This window comes from Suricata suricatta, chromosome 4, assembly GCF_006229205.1.
Source record: "Suricata suricatta isolate VVHF042 chromosome 4, meerkat_22Aug2017_6uvM2_HiC, whole genome shotgun sequence".
NCBI lineage: Eukaryota > Metazoa > Chordata > Mammalia > Carnivora > Herpestidae > Suricata > Suricata suricatta.
Window position 1 is genome coordinate 29,490,944 of NC_043703.1, and position 10,286 is coordinate 29,501,229.

Sequence of the window (10,286 nt, forward strand, 5' to 3'; positions counted from 1 at the left end):
AGTAGGCTCCATGCCATCAGCACAGAACCCAATGCGGGGCTCAAACTCAAGAGCTGTGAGATCATGACCCAAGTAAAGATCAAGAGTTAGACACTCAACTGTACCAATCAGGTACCCCAAGAATTGATCATTTTTGACAAGCAAAAGTAGGAAAAAGCATCCCAGGGATGGTAAGAACCAAAGCAATGATGTGTCCCCTGAAGTGAAGCTGTTTTGCTTTAGTAAGCCATTTAATAAATATTTAGGCACCATTCTCTATCCACAGGTGACAGTGCATGCTCACAAGTGTGGGAAATGTGTTCCCAGCTGCTTAGTAACCATGATTTACACATAGAAGTTACTCGATGAACATGAGTTAATGAATAAATATGTGCAACGTGCTAGAGATATGGGCCAAGTGCTAGAGATAAGACCTTCACAGAACACACATACAAAAGCTTCAAAACAACACTGTTGTTAAGAAATATAATCAAGGTTTTCTAACAAGAGAGAATACTTGTTGAGGGCTTACAGTAGCCAAACACTGTAATGCATGAGCCTGGGAGGCAAGAATAACAGCCCCTCAAAGGCACCCATGTCCTACTCCCCAGTCCCTACGGCAAAAGGGACTTTGCAGTACAGACCTTGAGATGGGGAGAGTTTCCTGGATGAATTCAGCAGGCCCAGTGTAATCACATGAGTCCTCCTAATGTGGGGAAAAGGAGGCAAGAAGATCGAAGCCAGAGAAGGAGATGTGGTGACAGAGCCTGGAAGACCCTACCCTGCTTGGCTTTGACGATGGAGGAAGGGACAAGCCACGGAGGAATGCAGGCGGCCCGTGGAAACTGGAAAAGGTAAGGAGACACATTTTCCGTTAGAGCCTCTAGAAGGAATGCAGCTCTACCAGTACCTTGATTTTAGCCCGTTTGGACTTTGACCTCCAGAACTGCATACATTAATAAATCTGTGTTGTTTGAAACCACGAAGTCTGCGGCGACTTGTTACAGCAGCAGTAGGAACAAATACAACAGGCTTCATGGGCACTGTCACACTTTAATCTTCCACAAACTTTTGAACAACTGTTTTTCTTTGGGAGATGAGGCAACTCAGACTCACAGAGATGAAACAACCAGCTCAAGGGTTTGCAAAGATTTAGTGCAAAAGGCAAAGAATTGAAAGAAACTATGTTATTTTTTAAATTGCTTACATATTGAAATATAATAGTTGGGATCAATTGGGTTCAATAACATGTTATTAAATTTAATCTTACCCGTCCCTTTTTACTTTTTTTTTAAATGTAGCTTTAAAAACATTTTAATTGTGTATGTGGCCTGCATACATTTCTAATAAACAGTACCAGCTTAGAATCTCATTCTCAACAGTTTGGATTTGGTACCGATCTTTGGATTTTTTTAAGGAAAGACACGTGTTTTAGGAAGATAATGCAGAAGACGGGTCAGACAGTGGCTTGAAAGACAAGGTTCCTGTCACTTCTTTCCTTTAAGAAGTGTACAGTCTAACCCTAGACAGATTTAAAATAGAAAGAGATGGCCTAAAATGAAATGGTTTCATTAGGCTACTCTGGCAGAGACGGAGGTCACACTGGAATAACCCAGAGAAGTGGTGTTGCTGAGGCAAACCGTCAGAGAGGAGTGAGTGTCCTCACCAGAGGAGCTGGAACCAGTAACAATAGTAGCAGCCCTGCCTAACATTTACTGGGCATCTACGGTATGCCTGCCGCTGACCTGCATGCTTTACACACGTGAACTCAGTTCTAATGACAACTCTGTGTGCTAGATATTATTTTTTCATTATCATTATTCCCACTTTACAGATGAGGAAACTGAAGCACAAAAATAGTTACGTAGCTTGTTCAAGCTTGCACATCCTGTGAAAGCAGAACCAGGATCTCTAGAGAACTCCCTGCCCTCCGGGAAGAACTGCATGTGTCTTTCCCACAGTAAGACTGTGGTGGATCTGTCAACGTGAAGGCAGGGAAGAGAGGCAATCATCATGCGCACTCATCTTCCTGGGACTCCATCCGAGCCAAGCCCATGCCAGCCTTCCACCAGCCCTGTATAACGAGGCAGAATCACCTTCGGTTAAATGGCAGCTGTGGAGAAGATGCCACGTCCCACCCACATGCCCAGACATAGGACACAGTGAGACCAAATTCCATGATCATCTTTCAGGTAAAAGGAAACATCATTTGAGACCCAAGGAGGAGCCTTTCCAGGTCAAGTTTGCACTGGTTAGGAGTTTTGATTGCAAGGAAAAGAAAGTAAATTTAAAATAATTTCAGTGAGCAACAAACAAACAAAACAAATGCAGTCGCTGGGATACCTCCAGGGCTGGGGGCTCTGGCTGTGTTTCTTGTAGGTCCTTCCTCTGCATCTGTTATTTTTTAATGTTTATTCATTTTTGAGAGAGACAGCATGAGTGGGGGAAAGGCAGAGAGAGCGGGGGTGAGGGGGCTGGGGACAGAGGATCCAAAGCAGGCTCTGGGCTAACAGGAGCAAGCTCGATGGAGGGGCTCAAACTCATGAACCATCAGATCATGACCTGAGCTGAAGCACAACACTAAACCAACTGAGCCACCCAGGTGCCCCTCTCTGCATCTAGTTTGCTCTTCTTTCTCACTGCAGAGCACCTTTTATTGCTTTCCAGACCATGTGGTAGAAAATGACCACCTATTGCTCCTGGATCTAAACATTCTAAGTCCAAGCATTCAAGGAAGGGATTGCTCCCTTTCCTTCAGAATTAATTCCAAATTCCTTGGGGCAAGACTGTCTTAGACCATATGGATAGGGGCCAGGTTCATGAGTCACAGGAAGCTATGACTTAAAACAAACTAGATGAGGAAGGGCTCCCCTCCAATGAGCTACTAGATAGACAATTGAATAGGTGTCCATACAGATGCCCTAACAGTCTTCAGTCCTGGATTGGAGATGAACAAGAGGACCTTCTCATTATGATTCTGTGATCTTTTTCTTTTTTAAGAATTGTTTTTTTTTTTTTAAGTTTATTTATTTTGAGAGAATGAGAGTATGCAAACAGGGGAAGGACAGAAAGAGAGGAGACAGAGAATCCCAAGTAGGCTCTACACACTCAGCGCAGAGCATGACTTGGGACTGGACCTCATGAATCAATGAGATCATGACTTGAGCCAAAATGAAGAGTCAGACACATAGCCAACTGGGCCACCCAGGCTCCCCAGGGTTCTGTGAACTTACTAACTCCTAGCCTTGTGCTTTTCTTGCCACTTCAATAGATTGCTTGCCCCTCTTCTGCCAAATTCCATTACTTTCTTCAAGATTTGAATCAAAACTGACCTTGGTCAATGAATGAGCTCTCTTTCTATTCCTCTTCTACTTACTCTACCTCTCATGGCCTCAGCACCTTTGTCTTATCTTATTATTAGGAACTTATTCATACATAGTTGTACATAGTGTTTTCTAATCTCACTGGGGGTGTTATCCCTTTAGACGGCTACAGACGGACAGAGACCTTGATCCTGTTCTTTCCTTTCATTGCAACCACCAAGTTCCCTGTAGAGAGTAGAGGGAAGAAAAGGAGGAGGAGGAGAAGAAGGAAAAAGAGAGGAGAAGAAAGAAGAAGACATGAAGAAGGTAAGAGGAGGATAAGGAGGGAGAGAGGAGGAGAAGGAAGATGAGAGCAGGAGGAGGGAGGAGAAGAAAGAGGAAGAAGACCACAGGAGCTACAGTCTCTTTCTCCTGTGTTCTATTAACAGATTTCCTGTTTGCTGTGAGGTTCCCATTCCCAGTAGGACGTGTGAAATTGGTGAGTCAGAAGAGCACAGAACTCCTTGTATAATTTGGATCCTCTGGTCCATAAGTAAACTCACGTATGACTTTTCTTGTCACCATCCTCTTCACTCTTGAGATTCTCCCGTCCTTGCGACATCAAACTGCCTATTCCCCATGATGCATTTGAGTCACAGAAAGCTCGAGTCCAGGCACTGCACCAGGTACTACAACATAAGCCCTGTCCTGTCCTATTCTTTCATGATTCCAAGAAACATTTACTGAGCCAGGAACTGTCGTAGGAGCTGAGGATCCATGGACAAAACAGACCCACGATTCACATTTTCCTAGCGCTTATATTCTAGTAAGGGAGACAGACATTTAACAATAGACATACATTATATGATATGCTGGCTGGAAATATGCGCTGTGAAAAAGGACAAAGGGCAAGGGGCCTCTGGAGTATTATTGTCACTTTTGTTTACTTTGTGTTTTATTTATTTCCATTTTAAAATTTTTATGTATTTTTTGGTTTTAGTAGTACATTATTGGATTTGATTAACTAATATTTCTTTTAGAATCTCTGCACAAGTTTTCACAAGGCAAATGGGACTATACTTTTCTTTTCTGTATTTGGTTTGGGAACTGTGATTAAACTAGCTTCCTGAAATGACCTGGGCAGCTTCTCCTCTGCATCTTTTTCTCAAGTAACTTGTATCAGAAAGAAGGGTTAACTCTTGGGAATCTGGTAGGGCTCACTTGTAATTCCGTCTATTTGGGCTATTTGGGAGGAGAGATCTTAGATAATTACTATTATAAATATAATAATTATAAAACTATTGGTTTATTCAAGTTCTCTACTTCTTCCTGCCAACTTCAGCATTTTATATTTTTCTAGGAATTTATTTTATCTAGTCTTTCAATTTTCATAATTAACAATTATATCATACTTTTATAATTTTAAATATCTGTAGTGGCTGTATTTGTTTCCCCTTTTAAAAATTCCAATTTTTTAATTCACAACTTTTTTTCTTAATCAATCTGACCAGAGTTGTATCTACCTTATTCACTTTTATTTGAACCAGCTTTTGTTTATTATAATCTTCTCTATTTATTTTTCCTATTTTTTGAGTCCTGCCCTTGTCTTTATTATTAAATCTCTTCCAATTATCCACGGCTGTATGACAAACCACTCAACATTTAATGGGTTAAAACAGTGTATTATTATCCCTCACGTTTCTGGGGCCTCACTGTGCACTGCTCCGTGATGCTTTGACTTCTTATAATATGGTGGTTGTTCAGACACACTACCCAAAGAGTAAGCATTCCCAAAGATCCAACTGAAAGCTCTAAGCTTTCTTATGATCTCACCTCACCAGTTTTAAAACATCACTTCTGCCTTGTGCTACTGGTAACGCAAATCACCAAGGCAAGCCGGAGTTCAAGGGCAAGGTGACTGAGCTTCATATCTAATGTGAGGCACAGCATTTGCCTGGGGGGAAGTGGTGGCCACCTTGTAAACTCTCATTATACATTTGTTCTGAATGTTTTGGCTTTTCCCTGTTGCTTTTATTTTTCTTTTGACTTACTGATTTAAATACTGTACTTTTGTTGAATTGTCCTTTATCTCTGAATAACTAGATTTAAAATTATGAATTTCATTTTAAATGTTGTATGGATGTTTTTCTACTGATGTATATAATTAAATACTAATATATGTGGTATTTTAATTATCTTACAACAAAAACATTTCTTAATCACTGTTATGATTTACTCTCTAACTTCTGTATTATCTTATTTTATTTAGTTTTTAAACAAGTGCATTTTTAGCTCTTCTTTCATTATTCATTTCTAACTTCACTGCATTATGGCTAACAAACATAGTCCGTATGATACTGAACTTCTGGATTTTACCCTCTTTTGTGGCTTAATGGGTGGTCTATTTTGTAAATATGTTATTTCTCTACAATGACTCTTTGAGTATAAAATTCCATGTACCCAAGAGCTTAAAGTTACTGTCTATATTGTTCAGATCTACAGTGATTCTGCTTATATTTTGCCTGCTTGATAATCAGTTTCTGAGGTGGGTCTCTTAAAATCTTCCACTACAGCTGCTGATTAATCTTTTCCTGAAGTCCTATCAGCTGTTGCTTCATGCATTTTGTACACTGTGAGGTGCACATGCACTCATGACGATGCCATCTTCTTGCTTTATTGTTTCTTTTATTAGTACTATTACTTTTATTAATGCATCTTTTCCCTTATGTCATTTGGACTGAGTTCTATTTCATCAGCTATTAGAATTATTACTGCAGCTTTCTATGAATTCATTTATTTTCAATTCTATATATACTTCCCATGTGCTTATTATATATTTATATTATTCATATATGTGTGAAATTCATAAAGAGTGATTCTTTTAAAACTAGATGACTTTAAGAAATTTGAGGAATGGAATTTTCAATTTCAGTTTATAGCTGGTATGAAGTCTAGATTGGAGACAAAGAGAAAATCAGTGGGTTAGAAGATAATATGTAACACAGAGAAGAGAAACAGAGAGAAAAGTGTGAAAGAGCAGTTAAAAGACATAGAGGATACATTGAGAGGAGTGAGCGTGAAGTTTATAAGAGCAAAATGGAGGGATTGATAGGAAAGAACTATCTGAAGAGACAGTGACTTATAGGAGGACAGGAGATGAGTCTGCAAGAGAAGTTGTAACTGAGATCTCTGCATACAGTGGAAATTTTGAAGATCTTCATCCTCTTCAAGGAATAGCTGGCCAAGCCCACAGGGAGATGAATAATGAAGTAACCTGTTTTAGCTTGAGCTCTAGGTTAGGGAAAACGTCTTTCTGAGAATTCATAACCATGGCTCTGTCCTCACACATGTTGGCATATGAATTTATACTCTCATGACTCAAGAATCCAGGAGTCAAGAAATGATTATAAAAATTTGTTCCGGGCTAGTAATACCCTGCAGCAGGTAGAGGAAGCAAACACAAAACACTTCCCGAGAGTGACACACCCTTAACCAGGCTGCACAGGATTCCTACACCTAAAGCTTCACAGAAGATGAAATCATAATCTATAAAATATGTGAATAACAATCTACCATGAACAGACATTTACAAAAATCAGGATTAGACCCCCAATTGTTTCATGTGATTAAAATGATAAAAGACAACAAAGGAAAGAATTAAAAACAAGAAAAAGGGGCACCTGGGTGGCTCAGTCCGGCTTCGGCTCAGGTCATGTTCTCACGGTTTGTGGGTTCGAGCCCCGCATCGGGCTTTGTGCTGACAGCTAGCTCAGAGCCTGGAGTCTGCTTCAGATTCTGTATCTTCCTCTCTCTCTGACCCTCCCTGCTCGTGCTGTCTCTCCCTGTCTTTCAAAAATAAATAAAAAACATTAAAAAAAAGAACAAGAAAAAAATCAGGAAAAATCAAGCAGATGTGAAAAAGATCCAAGTGTAACTTTAAGAAAAAAAATATAGGCACAAATTGGCTTGACAGAACTATACAGATCTGAAGAAAGAGTGACTTGGAAGACATATCTGAGGAAATTACAAAGATTTTAGTACAGAGCAATAAAGACACAACAAAATGAAATGAAGAGATATGGAGGCAAGCCTGTCATGCAGAATAAGTCGCAATAATTTATGCAGACATCCCCCCACTCAAGGAGATGGAGCTCAACTCCCCAGCCCTTTAGGGTGAGCCATGCTTAGTGATTAGTATGGAAATGGAGGGGAATAAAGTAACTTTACAGTGAGCAACTTGACCTCACCCTAATTAATGTGAACGTCAAGAGGGATTAAGTCCTTTTGACAACATGGAGCCTTGATATGACGTGATGAGAATGGTAGTTCATACATTTGTGATCTTCCTCCCAGTCTGATCGTGAGAAAAACAAGAGACAAACCCCAACGGAGGAAAAGTATACAAAATACTGAAGCTGTATTCCTAAAAACTGCACAAGTCATTAAAACAAGGAATCAAAATGGTGTTTTAGGAGCTACTGAACATAACCTAATCTATCTCAATTAGTGGAGTGCCAAGGTGAACAAAAGTCTGTAACATTGTCACATGTAATATGTGTAATATGTCAGAATTATAGGATCTTTAGCAATAGGAAAAAAATGCAAGGTCAAATGCTGATAAATATGGTCTCTCATCCTCATTCATGCATGAAAATAATACTGTAGGCACCTAATAAAAATTTTAAATGTCAATTTCTCCATGATGATCTCATTTATTCATGCAAAAATTTATATTGCTTCCCAAAGTATTTTATTGAATCTATATACACATGAAGGTAGTGACACACATGAATACCCCATCCCTGGTAGAGGGGTACTTTGTCTGTAGAGAATTTAAAAGCAGCAATAATGCTGACTAAATGTTGGTTTGCCTTTTATTATCACATATATGGGCAATTCTTAACAGGGTTGGCAATAAAATATTGTTCTGTGCAGGACCAAACTACCCAACAGCCACCTTCTTCTTTCCCCTTCAACAGCATTGATCTTGACTAATGCAACTCATAAATGTAAATAAGTATTGACCGATTTTAAAGGAAACAAAAATTTCAAAACACAAGTTACAAAAAGATCAAATAAAAGTAATAATAGGGAAGGAGAGGGAATATTCAATAGGTCAAATGTGTCAAGTGTCAAGATCCTCGCCTTCTTTAGGGAGAGAAGAGACTAGGATAAGAATTTTAAAAGGGACTACAATTGGAGTGTGAGAGTTTTAGTAACTTCCTACTCAGTTTTTCCCCATTGAGGATGATATTAGCTGTGGGCTTTTCACAAACTGCTTTTATAATGCTCAGGTAAGTTCCTTCTATTCCGACTTTCTCAAGGGTTTTTATTAAGAAAGGGTGCTGTATTTTGTCAAATGCTTTTCTGCATCTATCGACAGGATCATATGGTTTTTATCCTTTTCTTTGTTAATGTGATGGATCACGATGATGGATTTGCGGATATTGAACCAGCCCTGTAACCCAGGAATGAATCCCACTTGATCATTGCTTTTCATCGTTCAGTCACCGAGGGACCTTAAAAAATCTTGCAGTTCAGGTACATCCACAATATTACGTTTCTAGAGATTTTGTTCAGTTTGATTTGATGATCATAGCCAGGTCCTTAAAAAACACTGGCATTTCCCCCACACTGAATCTTAATGTAACTTTACACATTACATTAGGGTTCCTAGCTGGAGTTTTGCAGTGGAAGAGTAGAATACTTCGCTGGGCTCACTGCTTTTTAGTCTCTTACATGTGGGTCAGATCATTGACAAGACCTCTCTGGGTGAAAAATTTCTTTTTATTTTGGAGGGAGGAAGGAGGGATGGCTCATGATTCAAGTTATGGCTTTGTACCTAAGGACATTTCTCACTTTAAGAAAACCCAGTATCCCAAAATCAAACTGGTAAAACAAGCTAAGTGGGTAGCGCTTATACACAAAAATGCCTAGATTGATAAATGCCTGTGGGTTATTTTTTAAATAGCCATCTAGTCTTTTACACCTTCCTTATTATGTTTCAGAAACTTTACAAATTTCAGTTGTCTATCCACTTTATTATTTTTAAGTTTATTTATTTTGAGAGAGAGAGAGAGCGCGCGAAAATAAGCATGAGCAGGGGAAGAGAAGAAAGAGAGGAAAAGAGAGATCCAAGCAGGCCTCATGCTGTCAGGGAAGAGCCCCATAGAGAGCTGAAACTCACCTGTGCTGAAATGAAGGTGGACACTTAATCAACTGAGCCACCCAGGCATCTACCTACTTTATAAAGGTGGGTTGTTTTTTTCAAGGTTTTATTTATTTTTGATACAGAGAGACAGAGCATGAGAGGCAGAGGGGCAGAGAGAGAAGGAGACACAGAATCAGAAGCAGGCTCCAGGTTCTGAGCTGTCAGCACAGAGCCCAATGTGGGGCTTGAACCCACGAACGTGAGATCATGACCTGAGCCTAAGTTGGAGGCTCAACCGACTGAGCCACCCAGCCGCCCCTATAAAGGTGGTTTTTAAAAAGTAATAACTGATGATAAAAATTGTTTAAAAAATTAGAAAATACAAATATTTTAAATATAAAAATCATTTGCAATCCCAATGTTAACACTGCCACCATTCTGCGATGATTCCTGGTAATTTTTAAGAACACCTCATGTACATACGCTGTATGTAAATTTTAACCCCTTGGGCTCCGCGGTGCAGAGGTGTGTCAACGGTCAGCAGCTACAGTTTCTCTCTCCGCCTCAAGAACCAGCTGCTGGAGGACAGCGGGCTCCGAGACACTCCCTCCTCTTTGCCTCCCTGCTTCACCTCCCTAAACTTTGCAGTTTTAACAGCAGATAGTCTCTGAGGCATCCGGCTAGCTCCAGCCCTCCCACACTGGCTTCAACTGGAAAAAATCCCCTAAGAGTAGCAGTAGCGTCTACGGGAGGAAAGCCGCCCACTCTTCTGGAACCGGAGACGGAGGCCCCAAGCTGCACCGGCGGTGCGCGCTCTCGGCGGGCGCGGCCCGCTCCCTCCCTTCCCTCCGCGG